Source organism: Ostrea edulis, chromosome 3 (genome assembly GCF_947568905.1).
Source record: "Ostrea edulis chromosome 3, xbOstEdul1.1, whole genome shotgun sequence".
Classification (NCBI taxonomy): domain Eukaryota; kingdom Metazoa; phylum Mollusca; class Bivalvia; order Ostreida; family Ostreidae; genus Ostrea; species Ostrea edulis.
This window is the reverse complement of record NC_079166.1, coordinates 84,994,730-85,014,078: the sequence shown is the minus strand read 5'-3', so window position 1 is coordinate 85,014,078 and position 19,349 is coordinate 84,994,730. Positions and strand designations below refer to the sequence as shown.

General features: G+C 34.3%; 1 protein-coding gene across 2 annotated transcripts in view; it reads right to left on the bottom strand.

The window, feature by feature from the left end:
- LOC125673012 (uncharacterized) overlaps positions 1–19,349 on the bottom strand; it is a 1,263,960-nt gene that overhangs the window by 21,879 nt on the left and 1,222,732 nt on the right. The window contains exon 1 of one of the 2 annotated variants that reach the window (XM_056159238.1): positions 13,428–13,523. The exons of the other annotated variant lie outside the window; for it this stretch is intronic. The gene's annotated coding sequence lies outside the window, so the exon portion shown is untranslated. Of the gene's footprint in view, positions 1–13,427; positions 13,524–19,349 lie in introns of those variants that run through there. 2 annotated transcript variants of the gene reach the window in all.

Sequence of the window (19,349 nt, the reverse complement as noted above, 5' to 3'; positions counted from 1 at the left end):
TTTTATTGGTGGAAGAGAGAACTCAGATACAATATACCTGGGAAGAGAAAACCGACCTTCCGAAAGTAAACTTTGAATTTTTCCCACTTACCGGCGCGAGCTGGATTCAAACCCACGCCGACAGAGGTGGAATACATAGATAAAATAAAAATGCCAAGTGAAAATACACCATAATAAATCAAAAGAAAGGCGAAGATAACGAGCAGTGATCAATCTCATAAGTCCTATGAAACATTCTTCAAAAATCTAACTATCTTTCCGCTCAAATTCCCATTTCCCTTTATTCTATGCTACCTAGGGTATATGATCAATCTATACACATTATGCAAATCCTTTGATATTTTGATCCTAAAGTTACGTGTATGCACCATTGTCTATTTCCTAAAATCCCACTCTTGGATGTATATTGTGATTGCTTTCATGCTCTTGATTGCAGTGTTCATATATACACAAAGAACGTATTGCACTTTTAATCGAAGAGGAAAGTTTCCATGAAATATTTCTCGAGGATTCCTCCGAGTAAATTGTGGTCCGACCTGGACAATTGATTTTAAGGAAGTATGCTACACCAGAGAAAGATGATTTGGATGAAAAGTGAAGGATATATACAACAATATTTTGAAAATGAAAACTTAAAATTTTCTTTATTTAGTCAAAAATGCAGTTTTAGTAGAAAGCGATCTGGAAAAAAATCACAACCGCTGCTGGACTCGAACCTGCGATCTACAGTTCAGCAGTCGACGTGCTAACCTACTACTGCTAATCAGCTACGAGATGATTTTTAAATGAATAGACAAATATTTATATTTTCATCCATGTTTTGATAGGAAGGCAGCCTTCATCACGATGCAGAGAATCTCCTTAAGGCAACTCTTTTTGAAAGACGTTTCCTGTTAGTTTCTTGTCCTACCATAGCACAGGGGGACACGCAAAGCGTTAGCAACTTTGAGTCTACAATGTTTTCAGTTTGATTTGATTTGACGAACTACAGTCATGTAAAAGATTTTGTTCTATAACGTATATATGACACTACTTCATTCTAAAGGTACAATCACTTCACCGCGAGTAATGTCCGTTTCTGGATTCAGCTAAAGGTCAATCCGTGAAACGCCATTTTGTTTACCCTACCAAATGATAAATGTTACTCTGTGAATTACCGCTAATTGTCAAGTTTTCATACAAGTTAATGGGTCATCCCAGGCTGGGGAATTAATGTTGGTGATTATAATTGATGGAAAAAGACTAAATGTCCAAGTATTACAAATGCCGGCGTGAGAAATGCGATTTTTCACTGGGAGATGCTGACAAGGGACGTAATTTGCGCAAAGTGTTGCACCGTGTATAATAATCAAGTTATTTCCCATATCAGTATATAATACATATATTTATTTGCTCAGCCTTCTATATTGTAACAAATTTAAATAGATATTCAATGGTATTAATTACCCTCGTTCTTTACCTAAATGATCTAATGTTATACTTATATCTTTCAATGTGATAAAATATTCATTCTAGTTTATCCTTGTTTGCTACCTATACATTCTACAGTGTAGATGTCAATGCGATACAATATTGATTGCAGTTTATATTATCCCTTCTTTTCTTATACATACTAACCCCCCCCCCACCCCCCACCCCCCCCCCCCGCCCTGCCCATGAGATAGCAGTGCATCGTTGGCCCAATGCCACTTTTTGGTCGGTTGAGCTAGCTGCATTGGCCCAAAGATGGCCCAACAAGGAATACTTATTGTTGGCGATGTATTTAGGGGCGCAATGTAATACCATATAGCTGCTGTGGTGAGAGAGAACCGTTTGTTGGGTGATTGGTATTGGTCCTTAGTTGGCCCAATATCATGATATCCACATGTCTCTCATAATCCATTATGGGTAGTCAGCATCCAGGGTACTGTTACCGACGGCGCCATTTTTAAAACAAAACGCATGGAAATGATGAGACCGACGAATGTGGCAAGTCTGTAAGTATTTTTGTTTGTCTTGATAGTTTTCATTAATTTCATATCAGTTTTATTTTTTTATTTTTTTTGGTATGAAATCAGGAACAAATCGGTATATATCTTAAGAAAGATGGGGAAACTGGTGACTTGCAGCAGTGAGCATGTACTTGCTGATTTCAAATACTCTATTATGGTATTACGTTATCTTCACCTTATGTTTACGTGACAACAGCGACCCCCCTCCCCAGTCTTTCTACGCTTATGGACTATCATTATATCGTCAAAATAGAATAGCAATATGGATCTATTTAAGAAATGATAGATTGACAATGCAACAAAACACACAAACTTAAAACCCAAATAAAACTTTAACACCCCCCATGAAACAAACAAAATCCAAGGGCAATTCTTTTCTTATTTTGTTTTGTGATACTCTGCACTCCCAGAGAATCGCACAAATTGACAATTCGTTTTCAATAATTTCAGTAAAGATGGCATATTTCAACATTTCCAATTTTTAAAATAACTTTTTTTTTCCTGAAGTTGTTCTTGTAGGGTTTCTTTTTGAAAGTGACATGTTCGTAGGATAATGAAATCTCTAATGACAAATTATTATGTCACAAAGTACAATTGTATTGGTAAGGAGGAAACGCTACCTTTCCAAGATTTCTCTTTAAAGACACTCAATCAAAGTAAGTACACTACAGTTGCATCGAAATCACCCCTACCAGTAATTCTGATAATCTTTCAGACATGTACAGCAAACAGAAAAAATAGTCCTTGTTCACCTATATCTTATCATATTTAACAATTTGGATAATGTCATGATCGTTAATGAGTCTATTTACTTGTTTGGAAAACTATTTTGGAGAAAATCATATTCTGCAAATAAAAACAAAGGTATATAAGTAACAGTAAATACTTTTTCAGAGAGTATTTGAAGAAACCGTGCAAAAGCAGATCCCTCCAACAAGGGGATAGAACCTCGTATAAAGGAGTGACTGTGTTGTGCTAAAAATATAGATACGGAGGACGGAAAAAAGAACTAAAACGAAAAGTTGGGAAGAGGCTGAGAGAAATGTTGACAGATTGAAATTTGATATGGATTAATCAAAAAAATTAAAATTTTGAATTACTTTCATTCTTCCAGCTCAATTAATGTTGTCTGGTTGTAGTAGCATGTAATACTATGTTGATATATCACTTTAAGGTCTTATGAATCTATTTTTTTTATATGAAACAAAAAACGCATTTCATTGTCTAGCTCTTTTAAAGTAATGAAAAGAAAGAAAACATTTGCAAAGGCCAATATACAATTAACCCAGGTAACAACATAGGATCATCAATGAGCCAACATGGTAATACAATTAAGGGTCAAATGGAAATCATTTATAACATCGGGTCATCAATGAGCTCGGATGTCTGAGCCAACATGTGTGTATGGGTAAGGGCCAACGAGGAAATTGTTGTTGGCCCAATGATGAATGCAAACAGTGCCCTCATGTGGGCCCAACATATTAAAGGGATTGGCCCAACATTGAACAAAGAGGTTGATCTGATTAAGGGCCGATGAGCAAATCATTACTGACCAAACGTTGTATACCAACAGTGGCCCAACATAAAGAGTACGGTTGGCCCACCAAAGGCCCTATAACATCTTGCTATCTGGGCCTATCTTTCATTGCAATACAACATTGATTCTAGTTTATATCCTTTCTTACCAATACATTCTAATGTAACACTTCATTATCTCAATGTGATGGAATGCTGATCCCTTTTTGTGAACTTCTTTTGTGCGCCACCTTTTTGATATTATTAGTGTATTTATATGTATATTGGCTGGGATCAATTTGTGCAATATAAATGTTTATTTGATCATTTGCAAACCTAGTCATTAGTAAACTGTTGTTTGTATTCAGTTGTTCCAGCCAATTAAGTTTGTATATTGTGGTCGATTGTTTGAACTTGTTTTATTATGTTATTTGTTTGATCATGATATTAAATGACATGCGGTTAACTAAATCAATTATGATCGTTTTTGAAGAGTGTTGGAGCAGCATAGGAAATAAAAAGGATAGCTATACAGTATAGATAGGATTGTTATTTTTGTGACATTTTTTATCGTTCTTTACATGATTTAAGTACGTTCATTATTCTGATTATTATTTTGGTCTACGTTTAAAACAAAATGATGATTTTCTAATAGTTTAGCTATACTTTTTTGTATGTCTTACATCTTTAAAAATGTGGTAACATACGTGTACGCATTTTCTTTCGTTATTGATTAAATTAAACTATATTGAGTGGAAATTGATCATTTTCTCACTTTCAACCATTCACATTGATAAGTCACACGAGGGTGGAGCTACTTTAAACTTCAATTTGCATGTGAGAAGATACCTCCACATCTCCATATATGTTTAGTCATGTTATTGATTATGAATAATTTGATGACAATTGTTTCATTCTTATTTTTATAATTGTGTCTTTCCTTGAAATGAATTGGATGTGTATAAAAGAATTGGACTCAGTATCACTAGAAACAGAGAGCAAATAACTGAAGAACACCAATTGGTGAGAAGGTTCTGAATATTAGTGATTCCTGAATATCATTACTTGATCTGGGAAAGTAACGCCCCGATTTTTTATTTATTCATATGAACAATATTTATGTGGATCTAGGTTTGGTGAAAGCGTGACTCGTGCATAGCGCGGCATATAGAGTGGAATCGAATTTTTTGTTGGTGAACGTAGATAAGTGGGGTGTACTCCTGCATATCATAATATGAGCCAGGGACGCACACTTTTAAAGGTGTCGAGCTGACTGGAAAATTGTAAAACGATTTTGTCTGTGCACCACCAGATTCTAACGTCTTGAAATAAAGCAGCTATGTATTGATAAAACAATTAATATTGCAAAAATGTTCCTACCTTTATTACAGAGAAATGGTGGAGCTAAGTGAAAATGTAAAGATAACAAACACTGATTAATCTCATAACTCCTATGAGGAATATAAAATAAAACGTTGGGCAAACGCGGGTCTTTGGATATACCAGGGGTGGTATCAGGTATCTAGGACGAGTAAGTTGTATAGCAATAAAACAAAACTACAAAAAGGATTGCAGACACCCAAACCACTTACAAAACATTTAGAAAGACAACGTTAATATTCTTTATTGGATCCCTGGGTCGAGGCCTCTGCTAGTGAACTGTTAGTCCCCGAGGGTGTCTACAGCCCAGTAGCTAAGTACTTCGTTACTAGCTTGAAAAGACGGATGTCTATTTAATTGCTGTTATAAAATTTAGAAATTCATTTCAAAATTAAGGATTATCTCTCTCACGGATAGCTCTTATCCTTAGACAAATTTGACTCCACTTTTTTGGCACAATGTTTTTCCGTATAATAGCTCTAAAACTTCATTGTTATTTCGGATTTCAAACATTTCGGTTGAGCATCACTGAAGAGACATTATTTGTCGAAATGCGCATCTGGTGCATCAAAATTGGTACCGTATAAGTTTTACATTTATAAGATTAATCACGGTTCGTTATCTCCGCTTTTTCGTGCATGACTATGCAAAAATATCCTTTTACTTGTTATTTGGATGCTATTATTAGTGTCTTCTTTTATTAAGAAGTACAATGTGTTCAACCGTTATGATTGCTCGTAGTGGCGTTGCATGTACTCGAAAAATTTCGATTGATTGAATGTTATATTTCAAAAACAGTTGTATTCTATCAATGCAGATTACGCTCAAAACATCCGGTATTTCGTTGTCACGGTTTAGCATATGCAACATGTTGATATGAAAATGTTAAGGTTACAAGAGATCCAATTTCTAGTTTCTGTCCATTGCTTTAATATTTTAGGATGTGCATCTGAATTTTTTTTTCAAAGATTGTTTTTAACAGGAGACGGTCGTTAATATAGAGTACTTGTCTGTGATTTTATTGTTTCCGTAAATCTCAGATATATGAATGGTCGCATCATTGTTTTTTACGCTTTCGATCAATCTTAACACATCATAAATATGTTTGGAAGTTACTGTCCATTGATACGAATCATCCAAAAAACATCTCATATGTTGCTTAAACGAAGACAGAGAGCAATTTAAAAGTTTGTCTCAGTAAACCTACTTCTAACCCTGACTTCATGGAAGTCAACTGTTATACGAGTCCTGATAATCAACAAACTGCATATATTTTCACAGTACAGTGTACTTTGATATCTAATCGTCTTTTCCATATGTTGGGGACACATACCGACACATCTATCCTTTGTTATAATCTTATCAAACTATCACTCGTCAAGCGTGCTTTATAGTCTACTATGTATAGAGTATGTTACTTAATAGAATGATTCCTAAATCTTTGAAGCACAACAACTGCAGATTTTAAAGTGTTAATGAACCGATACATAGTAAAAACACTTTCTACATAACCCCGAATTTGAAGCGGTAGTTGTTGCCTAGTGGACATAGTGTTCATTTTGCAGTCATGAGGTCCTGGGTTCGATATACAGCAGCGTCCAAAATAAGACCTTTTGTTTTAAGTTAGATAATGTAAAACTGATACGGTACCAATTTCGATGCACCAGAAGCGCATTTCGACAAATAATGTCACTTCAGTGATGCTCAAGCCGAGATTTTGGAAATTCGAAATAACAATAAACTGGTAAGAGCTAAAAGGAAAACCAGAGTGATAAAAACTGGAGCCAAATTCGACCAAGAATCAGGGAGATAATGTATTCAACATGAAATAGACGTGGAATTTACCGGTATCTAATGTGATACCTTAAGATACCATACACACATCTAATGATGTTTCTATAAGGAATAACCAATTCTAAAATTGGACGTAAAACTACAAGCTAGTAAATCGAATATCTACTTAATTTTGGATACGATCATGTACAGACTGTTTACTGCCAAGAACAAACGCGTGGTGTGATTCTTATATATAATATGCTACATCAAAACCTATTTTAAACATATCAATCCCCAAATATGGAAATTATTGAGGAAAATGTTTAAAATTCTAACGTTGAAATGCATCATTGTTGTATAGAAGGGTAAAGGAGAATAGACTGTCATATCAATTGTATGATGGTGTGGAGCATCATATGACCCTCACATACGTATAATTATTTGTTATTTTCCTTGGATATTACTTTGATTTGTAACACAAATATGAACATCATGTATTGGGTTGAGAACCATGACAAGTGCTACCCTTAGCGTTACTGTATTCAACAATGATTGACGTGAAGGAAATCGCGAGAAAGAATCTGAAATGACAGTATATGGTGTTTCTTCATGCGAAACATATCCTCTTTATTCACACGACCAAATAACCCATTACGATTATAGATATTCACAAAAGATCTTCACTTGTTTATGATAAGAATTTGTCATTTCTAGACAATGATGAAATGGAAAATATTTTATCTTCATAGAATGTGTTTGCATATACATGTATTTGTAGTATTGGTAACCGTAATGAATATATATATTATATATATATATATATATATATATATATATATATATATATATATATATATATATATCAATCTACAAGAAGGGTTGCAAGTATCCAAACAACTTCCAAAAGATAAGAAAATGCAAAGATGAGTTATGCTAAACTAAAAGAAATACATTTTCTAAGCAAAGTTTTACCATAAGGCTCAATGTCTAAAGCCTTATTTTATCATTGCATATTACTAGGTTGCTATATTGATAGAGATAAGAGCAGTGAGCGCATATTTTAAAATTCTAAATGAAATAAAATATATCGAGTTTGGGTGATTGAAACAATTGTCATAAACACAAATTTCCTATCAAAGAACTTCGTAATAAAGTGTAGGTGACAGTACTCTGCAAATGGGGTTGGTGAACTGATCACACCACGCCTTTTGTAAAAAAATATGTGTGGTCACATTCTCTAGAAATGGCCTACCACCATTGTTATCATATCCCTAACTACTCCAAGACTCAAGAACAACGATTTGTACACCAAAGCTCAATTAATCAATGTTCTTATCAAACAAACAATTGTTGATTGCAAATCAGCTGTTCTTGAAGACCACAACAACATGTTATTACATAGATATCCTGGCACTTTTTTTTCTCGAAGCTGGTGGGTTTCATCTGAGCAAGAGAGGAACGACCATTCTAGTTGGCAACATTAAACGCGTTATCCAAAGCATCTTCAATATTCCTATAGGATTTTTACTTTAATACATCATGCCTGTGTAAAGTGACTAAATTTGACTAAGTCTTGGCCACTGTCATTTAAATTACATATCCAGCATGGATATAAAGAGTAATTGCTAATTCATGATTGTGCTAAACAATCCATGCCGTACAAATGCTAAGAACTGAAGGGCAATCTTTATGTTGTCATATAGTACTTTGCATCACAACCGAAACCCCTGAAATAAGTACCACATAGGTGGTAAGAAGATACCATCCAACAAAAAAGTTTAGCAAATAAATTCCTTGAGATTAAACTTTGGTCAATGTTATAATGATTATGCATTTGATATATGTAAGAAACATCGCTGTTTTTACTGTACTGACTATTGATTATCACAATCTATCATAATTGCTCTATTTTAGTTATGAGTAAAATCACGACATCTCATTTGTCGTTAAAAAGGATGGTACATGTAATAAAATAAGTAGCATACAATGCTTTAAATACTACATCCAGGAAACAGATGTATGTACACGTCTTCAAACATTTAAAGATATTATACAATTATCAACTTTAATGTTTGTTTCTAGGGAACTAGTCCTTTTGATGGATGTTAGGGAAATGACGACCATATGTTAAATAAGAACATGAAATAAAGCAATTATTTTCTGTCAAACATTAAGATGTTTTTGACATATGTTGTTCAATATCTCACAATGCTACATCAGATAAAGATCTCACGATTTGTAAACCAAGAAAAAAAAAACCATGATGCTTTACACGGAAAGCGACACCAGAAAAATTACCCGGTATATTGCTACATGGCATGACTTTTTCACATGGATTTTACAAAATGAATACAACATGCGTGATATCGAAATTTGTGTTATTTTCCGAAAAAGATATATTTGGTATACATGCAGATGGAAATTAGTTTTATGAAATATTGCTGAAATCCCAGCGACAACTTATTATTGCCAGATAATCCAATTGTGGAGAATTGCCGCCTTAGATGTGGTGTTATGAACCACCTTCCAAAAAGTATTAAAACCGTTATGGTATCGCATGTTAAGGATATGAAGAGTTTGTAGAGAGGTGGGGAAATTAGAATCAAGGTTATTTAGTTATAGTGCTGGGTTCGGACATACTTGTTTTCTATTTCATGTGATATACCCGCTTCTCGCTAAACTCAAGGGAAACAGATCTTTCTGGGAATATTTACCTGTGTTTAATTGAAATAAATTACTTTGAGGAGATACATAATTCACCACTGGGGAATGCCAGTAAATACATTATCGGTCAAAACGGATTCTTTTCAGTAACAAACTTAGAAGAAAGAAATCGAAGAGATATTTAAAACAATGAATGATTTAACAGTCTTGGATAAAATTTGCGCTAATACTTCGTATGGTTACGACTTTTTTTCTGCAACAGAGTGGATAAATTGAACACCTGTATCTTCATTACATCACGTCTGCAAATGTTGCGAAAGATAGATAAAGAAATAATTTTCAAATTGTTTCTTTTTCATATGTGTTTTCATTTATGTCAGCCGTTCCTTGATACATACCAAAAATAAATTTTTGTTGTTAAACATCTATGGATTTTACTTTTGAATGCGTAGCGTGTAATATGCATTTACAAAGCTATTTGGGGGATTGCTTACTAGAGCATTATCCTAAGCATGTAATTCGGTATTTTGCACTTAAATGATGTAATAACGTATTGGGAGTTTTCATACAGATCATAACAAAATTGAAATTCAAACTTTAAGGAAAATAATAATAACATATTTTGGGAAAAGTGTTAGGGTGTTCTGTTAATCCAAGATACTCATTTTGCTTTTGCTCTTGTTTTTGTCAAGCTTTGTGGACAAGTTCACGTTACTGATGTTTTAAAGTGTTTTATAATTTCAGTGAAGGGGTATTTGTTTTCCGCAGATATAGAACATTGTGTTAATAGTAAATTTGCCAGAAAACCATGCACATATTTGTTTTTGAAAATCCTCCCCAAAGCTAGTCTCTAGATGGTATGTTGTTGTTATTGTTGTTGTTTAATACCTTTCTCATGTGCTTTAAAGTCACAACATGGAACATACACTGTCTATCTTCAGTAACACTCAATTACATAATAGTATCAATGCATAACGAATTGATGCGGAATTATGTCAAATTTTCTCATTTAAAAAAATGAAACATTGCCATTTTCTTTTTAGAATAGTACCGCTTGGGATAGCTCAGTAATAGTGCGTTCGTTTCGTAGCAGGGGATCGTGAGTTCAAGTCCCCGCTCCTACCTTGGTCGTATCAAACCTCAGACGTAAACAGTGATTGCGTTTTATCAAACGCTTGGCATTTTGAAGAGAAGGTCACGGGTCTGTCTGATATAACCTTAACAAGAGAGACACCATCTCACGCCAGACGTTGATACTTTAAAGAACTATCACTAATTCGACCCTGAGCAATAAGCATAGGTCCACATATAGGTGTTTTACTTGCAACTGATGACATCTCAGTCTAAATGAACAATTATCCACGGGGCGTAAAACAATTAATCAATCTTAATGCATCCCCTTACGGATGAGCATTTTCTCAATCAATACCATTTACTGACAAACAAGTTGATGTTAAAGGAGTTTTAACAGTCTTCCTTAAAATCAGCATTTCTTAATTTCTATTGTCATTATAACGATTCAGTTTGCCAATACAACTGCCATTGGGTCATGTGCTGTCTGAGGTGTTTCATACCAATATTTGGCCATTCTTGATACACTGATTCTGAGTATGGATTACTCCATTTCCTGAGTAAAAATAGGGCTCACGACGAGTGTGACCAATCAACAATGGGTGTTTACTTCTCGTAGGCATCTGATCCCCACTCTTGTATATACGGGAGTCCTCGTTTGCCCGATTCTCTAATTTTATTACTAATAGGAGTTATTGGACTGACCACTGTTGGCTATCTTCACCTTCTTAAATTTGTTTACCATTTTGAATAAACTGATGCACTTTCCAAGATATATCACATGTTCATCCACGAAAAATGTTATTCTAATTTAAGCAATGAAAAAAATGTTTTTATTCAAACCGATTTCGACGATTGACAATTCCCCGATATGATGATGTTGCCAGGGTTTTAACGGTCTTGATTAGAGTCCACACTTCAGTTTTCATGGTCTTTGTAATGATGGTGTCTGCCAATGAAATCTGTCCTTTCTTTGGACGTTGTATCATGTTTTTGATCATCTTTACATACTAGTTTTGAACTCGGATTTGTCTGCGTCTTTTTTAGGAAACCAATAAACACGGTGGGTGTGGTCCATTAAACGAGGATAATTATACTATGGTCCTGACGCTACCATTTTCTTTCCACGGACCCGTGCCTTACTTTAGATTTAGCATTGTTTTTGAAATGGATGGATTAATTACGTTTGTTATCATCACATTATCGTATGCCATTATGCTGTTCACTTCGAAAAATACAGTAATGTAATATAGGCCTTTATCTCTAAAGATAACGCAAGTCTGTTTTAAAATCAAATTTTAAGAATGTTGCATTGTGTATGATTTTCTCTGTATATTGTCTTGCTTTATAATGTTTTTTTCTTCATTTTTCGCTCGCCTCCTGTCTGATTTTATAATCGATTTTCTTACATAATCCTCTTGATATGATTGTCAGACGTTATCAGTATGACGCGTCCATTAACTGGCTAGATGATCTAGAATGAAGGACTTTAAATGTTTCAAAGGACTGCTTGTAATAAAACTTAAATGTAACTGGTTCATCCTTCATGTTTCGTGTTGTTATGCATGTCAGGATTTCTGCAAAAATGCACATCGATATCATTGAAAATAGAAAAACAACTTATTAGAATTACTCAATTTACAATATAATAGTGAACGTGTAAAATGTATTACTAGACAAGCACGTTGCAGATGTTAAAAAAACGAACAGAGATCAATGTCATCATCCTGTGAAAATATAAATTTCATTTTTGATGTCAGTCGAAGAATTTTGAAAATTGCATTTACCCAATCTCGATAATTTGGGTTTTAAACCGTACGTTTACATTTCTAAATTTGATTAGCGGGATAATCGATGTATTTGCCTGAAATATATGATGAAAAAAAATATTTCTTAATTTGAAATTTAATGTACACAAATTTAAAAGTCTTCATCTCTATTAGAATGTGAATGTAGAAGAACTGATAATATCTAAGTAGATTGTAATTGTGTTTTCTTTTGTTAATTGGTATTTTTATATTTATATCCTGGTGATCTTCTTCTCTGTCACTCACTGACGCGCACTTATCTTCTCACAATACTCGAAAAATAGTATCCATAATAAAGATCAAAATTATGTATTCAAGGAAGCTTAATATCAATTTTCGGAGGATCGTGTAATTAAAGTGTATGGAATGAAAGAATTGATCGTGCAAAATGTGCAGCAATGTAAAGACGTCACCTTCTTCGGGCCATACCTTGTTCTGAGAACACCTATTTGTAATACATTACTTATTTGTGCATTTTTTAAAATCTTTGGAACCTCGAGAAGGTGACCAAAGTCAATTTTTTTTAACTTTATTGGTTATATGCAGATTCTTCAAACGACCGTTACAACCGTAGGTGGATGTAATGTACGTGTTTGTTCATATGATTGTTTGAATGTATATTGCTTAACGTTCATCTTGAGAAGTGCTCACTGATATTGAGAGGTCACCATTGGCGATGAAGGGTTGCAAAAAATAGGCCTATATTCGGCGCTTACGGCCTTTGACCATAGGGGATGTGTATTGTACCACACCTCCTGTGACATCGGGCCTCGGTGTTGCGGTCTCATCTGAAGGAATGCCCCATTTAGTCGCATCATACGACGAACAATACATACTGAGGTGTTATTCTGACCCGGATCCACAAGGAAATGTTTGTTGATAAGTGTAAGACATAAACTTCTAATATAACCACGTTTTATTTAATACACGTTCGACCAAATTCAGTAAAACCACTGAACTCGAGTTGTGTGTTTAACTACAATTCGATGATGGAGGTCATGCATACCATTGCTATACTAAATTATTTTACAGCCATTTCATAGTTTTTTTTCAATGCTGTATTGATGGAAAGCGTAATAATATAATGAGATGCACTGTTAACGCTGTAGACCTTGGTAAAGAGAAACAATGCAACACGTGTCACTGTGTGTAGAAATCATAAAGGTGTGGTTTCAGAAGCATAACTTAGAGTATGAAATTGTGTTTAAATTGCTTTACTTACTGTCCCGCTTTTACATGCTGTCCCTTTTCCCTTTTATTTGCTTCCTTTCGGTTTCATGTTGAAATACCATGCATAGTGTGTGTGCTTTGTTAGTCATGCATTATCAGTATGACCCGCACATCTCTTATCTAGATACCTTAGTTATTTCTAATCTACCGTCATAAAAAGAGTGGCGGATTTCAAATGTTTTAAAGACCCCGCTTTATAATCCTATATATAAACAATTCTTCTTCCATGTTGTATGACATTGTATGTTTATCTATGAGATAATACATTGAAATTGATGAACTAAATTAATTATTTTATGTCCCTTTCAGGACCTTTCATCAACATGGAGACGTCTCAGGCTGTAGGTGAAGTACCGTAAATTTAGACTTATGTTTAGCGTTCATTATCAGAGCAGTGATGGCTGTAAGAACTGCGCAAAACCAGGAACAGATAACATCGGTACGTGACCTAACAACTCTTGAATGTAAAACTTATACGGTACCAATTTTAATGCACCAGATGCACATTTTGACAAATAGTGTCTCTTCAGTGATGCTCAACCGAAATGTTTGAAATCTGAAATAACAATGAAGTTTTAGAGCTATTATATGGACAAACAGTGTGTCAAAAAGTGGAGTCAGATTCGTCTAAGGATAAGAGCTATGCGTGAGGGAGATTATCCTTAATTTTGAAAATAATTTCTAAATTTTGTAATTGAATACAATTCCTTGAAATGAACGAACGATTATTTTATATATCTGTTGATCAACATTACCATTCGATAATGCAGTGACACATTTATTAATCATCAATGTAAACACGTAGACTTCTTTTGCCAGAGCGAGAAATTAGCAATATGAAATGAGATGAATATAATTAATTTCGTTACAACAGTGAACTGCGTTCCAAAATCTAATTGCCTACACTGTAAGCGGTTAGATATAAAAAGTGAAATTGTTCATCCCTCCTAAATTGGTGTTTTGAAGTTATCTGTAAATTGTATTTTCTCGGAACACATTCACAAAAATGCATGTATAAATGTTGTCTAATAAGCACATGCCTTTACTGTTGATTTTGTGTCAATATCGAACCATGATCGTCTTTTTTGTAATTGCTGGATGCAGATACGACTGATTTATTTTACTGTCCATATCGTGTCGACATCGAATCTCGATCATTTTTCCTAATGTAGAGTGAAAACTAAAATATTAGGGATTTCTCTTTCTGTAGATATCGACGGTATCGTATCGATATAGAATCATGATCGTTTTTGTAGTGTATGTATGCAATCTAATTAAAATTAGATGCTAGATCCGCTCGCGTACTTGCATACATATGTTATGCATGCGAGTACGCGAGCGGATCTAACATCTAATTTGAATTAGATTGACGAAGCGGAGACGTTGAAGGAAAACTTCTTTCTTTATTTCTTTCTTACCGTTATAATAGATCTGTGAAAATGATGAACAACGATCAATCGCATAAATCCCATGAATAATACAAAGCTAAAAGTAGGGCACATATAATTCTGGATATACCAGAGCTGAGGTGAGATAAGGTAAATAGGGCTAATGTATGCTGATGTTATGAATGAAATGTAAAACCTAACCCAATTACCCTACTGGTTTCACAATACCATTACATCGAAATGATCTTTGTATTTCCGTCTAATCCCGTTTCAATATTGACATAAATGCTTTAAATATAAAACATTGATTTGGGGGAGTGGACATCAGGCAGGAGAGTCGGGGGGGGGGGGGGTTATGCTAAAGTGTTAAGATGAAAATGGGAGGCTCGAGGCATGTAATCAAAATTATCAGTTATAGCATGTATACCAAAACTACTAAACGCAGTGAAAGGTGAAGATAACAAACAGTGATTAATCTCATAACTCCTACAAGCAATACAAAATAGATAGTAGGGCAAACACATACCCTTGGACACACCAGGGTTGGGATCAGGAGCCTAGGAGGAGTATGCATCCCCTGTCAACCGGTCACACTCACTCTTGATTGGGTAGAAGTGGATTAATTAACATATAACTAATATTATACTATCCGTTAGCATTGTCTCTTGCTGTTCTCATATTTCAGTTTAGTGTAATTTACACATACAGTTCAACATATAAACTTTATATTTATCTCTATCCATGATGTATCTGTTTCTTCTACATGAGGCTGAAGTGGATATATCTTTTATCACCGACTCTTGTTCCCTCTTGTTGATGTATCAAGCATATTATATATTGCATTAGGAATAACACACATGCATCAACTGGGTACTAATGCTTACATATAAAACTTGAAATACTACTAATGAGTGTATTACTCCAAGAATTACTCTTCACTGTGTATTATATGTGAACTGTAGATCTACCCAGATTAGATTCAATAAGAATTGAGGGTAAAAAAATGGTGATAACACAAAGCCACTGCATACAAGATTTTCGAGGCTTGCTAAATGTAAAAATTTTATGAAAATGATAGTTTCCAACAATATCTACATTTAAGTCATATGTGTAATCTGAGAACAGTTTCAATATTCAGACAGATGGAAACCAATGTAATTCAGACGAAAAGGAGTGCAGTTCTACATACCAAGGAAAAACAAGAAAAGCCATTGTGAATCAACAGCTGATGTCCTATACAACCATCCTTCCATGACGCATGCAATGGGAAGGTAACAGCTAAGTATATAAAATGATATCAAAATCCCACACTCGTTCCATTTAATGTCCCTTGAATATTATATGTATTTACTTATTCCAAATACATGTAGTTTAAAATAAAGTCAGAAATTCTAACATTTTTTTTTCTTTTAAAGTATAATTTCAGGAAACAAAGCCTGCTTGAAACTCCAAAACAAGATTTCCAGAAGGCTAAAAGTCAACAAAAATGGTTAGTAATGCAATTAACACCTTACAACCAAGATTTCATTCCACTGAAAAGAAAAAGGGACAGAGTAAGAAGTTTTTGTTCATGAAATATAAATATATGCTGAAACATCTTAAAAAATATATTGGTAGCTCACCTCAGCTGAAAGCTCAAGTGAGCAATTTTAATCACACTTTATCTGCCGTGTGTCTATAAACTTTACACATGTTCATCTTCTCCAAAACCACTGGGCCAAATTCAACCAAACTTGGTGTAGATCACCCATGGATTAAGGGGATTCAAGTTTGTTGAAATGAAAGGCCATGTCCCCTTCAAATGGGAGATAATCACAAAAAAGTAAAATAGGGCTGGGGGTCATTGAAAAATCTGGGCCAGGAGGGTTCAAATTTACATGACAGCTCTCTGACATAGTGCATATTCGATTTTGTTAAAATCATGGCCCCGAGGGTAGGGTTGACCACAATAGGGAATTAAGGTTTTACATACAAGTATGTAGGGAAAATCTTTTTAAAAATATCTCTTGAACTATTTAAGCTTGGGTTTTTATATTTTGTATATGAAAGACGAAGATAACGAACAGTGAATATACATTCTTTACGAACAGTTCTTTCATGTGATACAATGCTGTTCGATTTTGCGACTTTTACCTGGAAGTTTGACCTACTTTTGATAAAGATCTGACCTATTCAATATCTCAACTATTTAAGATAGAGCTTTCATATGTTGTATATATTTCATGTGGCAAGATCTGTTGTATCATACCATAACCAATTACCTTGCGACCTTGGTCTTATCCAGAACAGCAAGATCATGTCGATCATATTGGTGGTGTGGCATTTCTGTGTTATGTGAATTCATTTTCAGCAATGGTGTGATCCTTTGGGGCTCATGTAGGCTGGGCCACAATATGGGATAACTATTTATCATGGTAATAAGATTGGAATCTTTTTAAAATCACAACAGCTGTACAATGGCAGAGACAAGGTGACTCCGGTGAGCGATGTGGCTCTTTGGCCTCTTGTACTGTTTAAGATGCATGTATTTAAAAAGCATGGGGTATATTTGAATTTAGATTTTCAGAAATTTTGCATGTCCATGTCTTGGAAGATGACAAGGTGGGAAGTCAATAGATGCTTACCAGATCAGATGCTTTCAGAGGATACTGGAGATAAAGTAGCAGAACATGATGAAAACAGGGAAGTGGTAGTCATGGCTGAAATGAATGCAGTAAACAATGAGCTGAGGAGACGGTGATGGAACTATATAGGACACGTGCTATGGAGGAGAGTTGACAATGACAGTGATATGGCGTTAGGATGGACACCAGAAGAGACCGAAAACAACCTGGGGAGGGACAGTAATAACGGAAAGAAAGATTACAGAATGGAGGAACTGGAATGAGATCAAGATGGTAGCAGTAGAACAAAGTGAATTGGAAAGAGTTTCGGCCCAATCTGTTTGGCAGGAGATAACTACTAAGTAATGTCTAGATTGTTGGAGATAGGATGACCAGGAATATGAATGGATGTGCTGGAAACTGTGCTAAAACCCTAATGTATTTGGATATATTTACATACCATCTTGATTTTGCTATGAAAAACTTGAAGGAAATCCTCAACTCATACTGTAGCTGACCTTGTGTTTATTAATATCTCAAACGAACATAGTTTAGACATACAATATCTAAACTATGAAGTCCATGTATATTTCCACAATGGATAATAGGCTATGATATTCGTGTGGAATCTTTTCCTATGGTATGCACATGTTAACACATTAGTTTAAATGATAATGTATAGCGGATGACTATGGAAGAATATGTGTTGAAAACAGAATATGTGTCAGTAGAGGAGTTGTTGCCCTTCAATGTAATTCATAATTTACATGGGGTTGAAAAATAATCCAGCACACATTAGTACTAAATGCATTATCTTAAAATACATTTATGAATGGTATACGTGATACTGTAAATTACTGATTAATACACTTTGTGAAATCATATTATTGTATTGTTTAAAGTCATTTCAAGGCTGCACATTTGTACATTTTATAATATAATACTCTGTATTGCGGTATCAAATTCCCTTAACCTTATTTAAGAGTTACATAGTTATTAACAACAAGTTAAGTATGATATGCTATATAGTTTGTCAAAGGGCCACTAGCTGTGATTCAAAATATCTCAATGACATAGGAATGCATATTAATGCCTAATAAAAACATTTATTTTGTACAAAAACAAGAGAAACTTAATAAAACGATGATATATTGTCACTTTTAGTGTACAGAAATACACAAGGAAGAATTATTGTCTTGCAAGACAATAATTATTTAATTACCAAAATTCATGCGGTATTCATACACATTCAAGTGCCTGTTTTGAGGTTAAAAGTGTTTAAAATAATTAAATACTGGTGTCATTAGTGAAATATACATGTATGACATGGAGCAATTTTCATTTAATTACATTTTTGGTATCAAGATGACAGCTAATGTCCCTTTAAGGATAACCATCTGCAATACGCACCTTGTTTAGCTTGAAAAAATATTGGCTATAAGGAATATTGATCATAAATATTAAAAATATTTTTAATAATCTTTCTAGGAGTTCCTTATAAACAAGCATGCAATCATGATTATAGTACATTGACTCTTGTGTGATTCAATCTTTAGACTTTCCAAATTTCAATGCATTTCTTGAAAGTTGTATTAAAAGAATTGATGGTCTTGAAAAAGGCTGGTGTAGTGAACAGCAAAAGTCAACTGCTATTCAAAAGTCTGCGTAACCAGTCACCAAGAGCAAGGATAGAGGTCATATGGTTCTGCATTTCACAGAACCAGTTAAGGGCCTAAAACAATACAATGTTAATGACAATTATTTCCATGAATAATGAGAGATGAGAAATATTTTATTTGATGTACAAAGACACCAAATTAAAAGTGGAGATTGTTGATCCTTAGTGACATAACTGTCATTATCTTCCATGCAGTCTTCCATGTGTCTTATAAAGCTGTGCAAACACTAGTGCTTGCATAATGC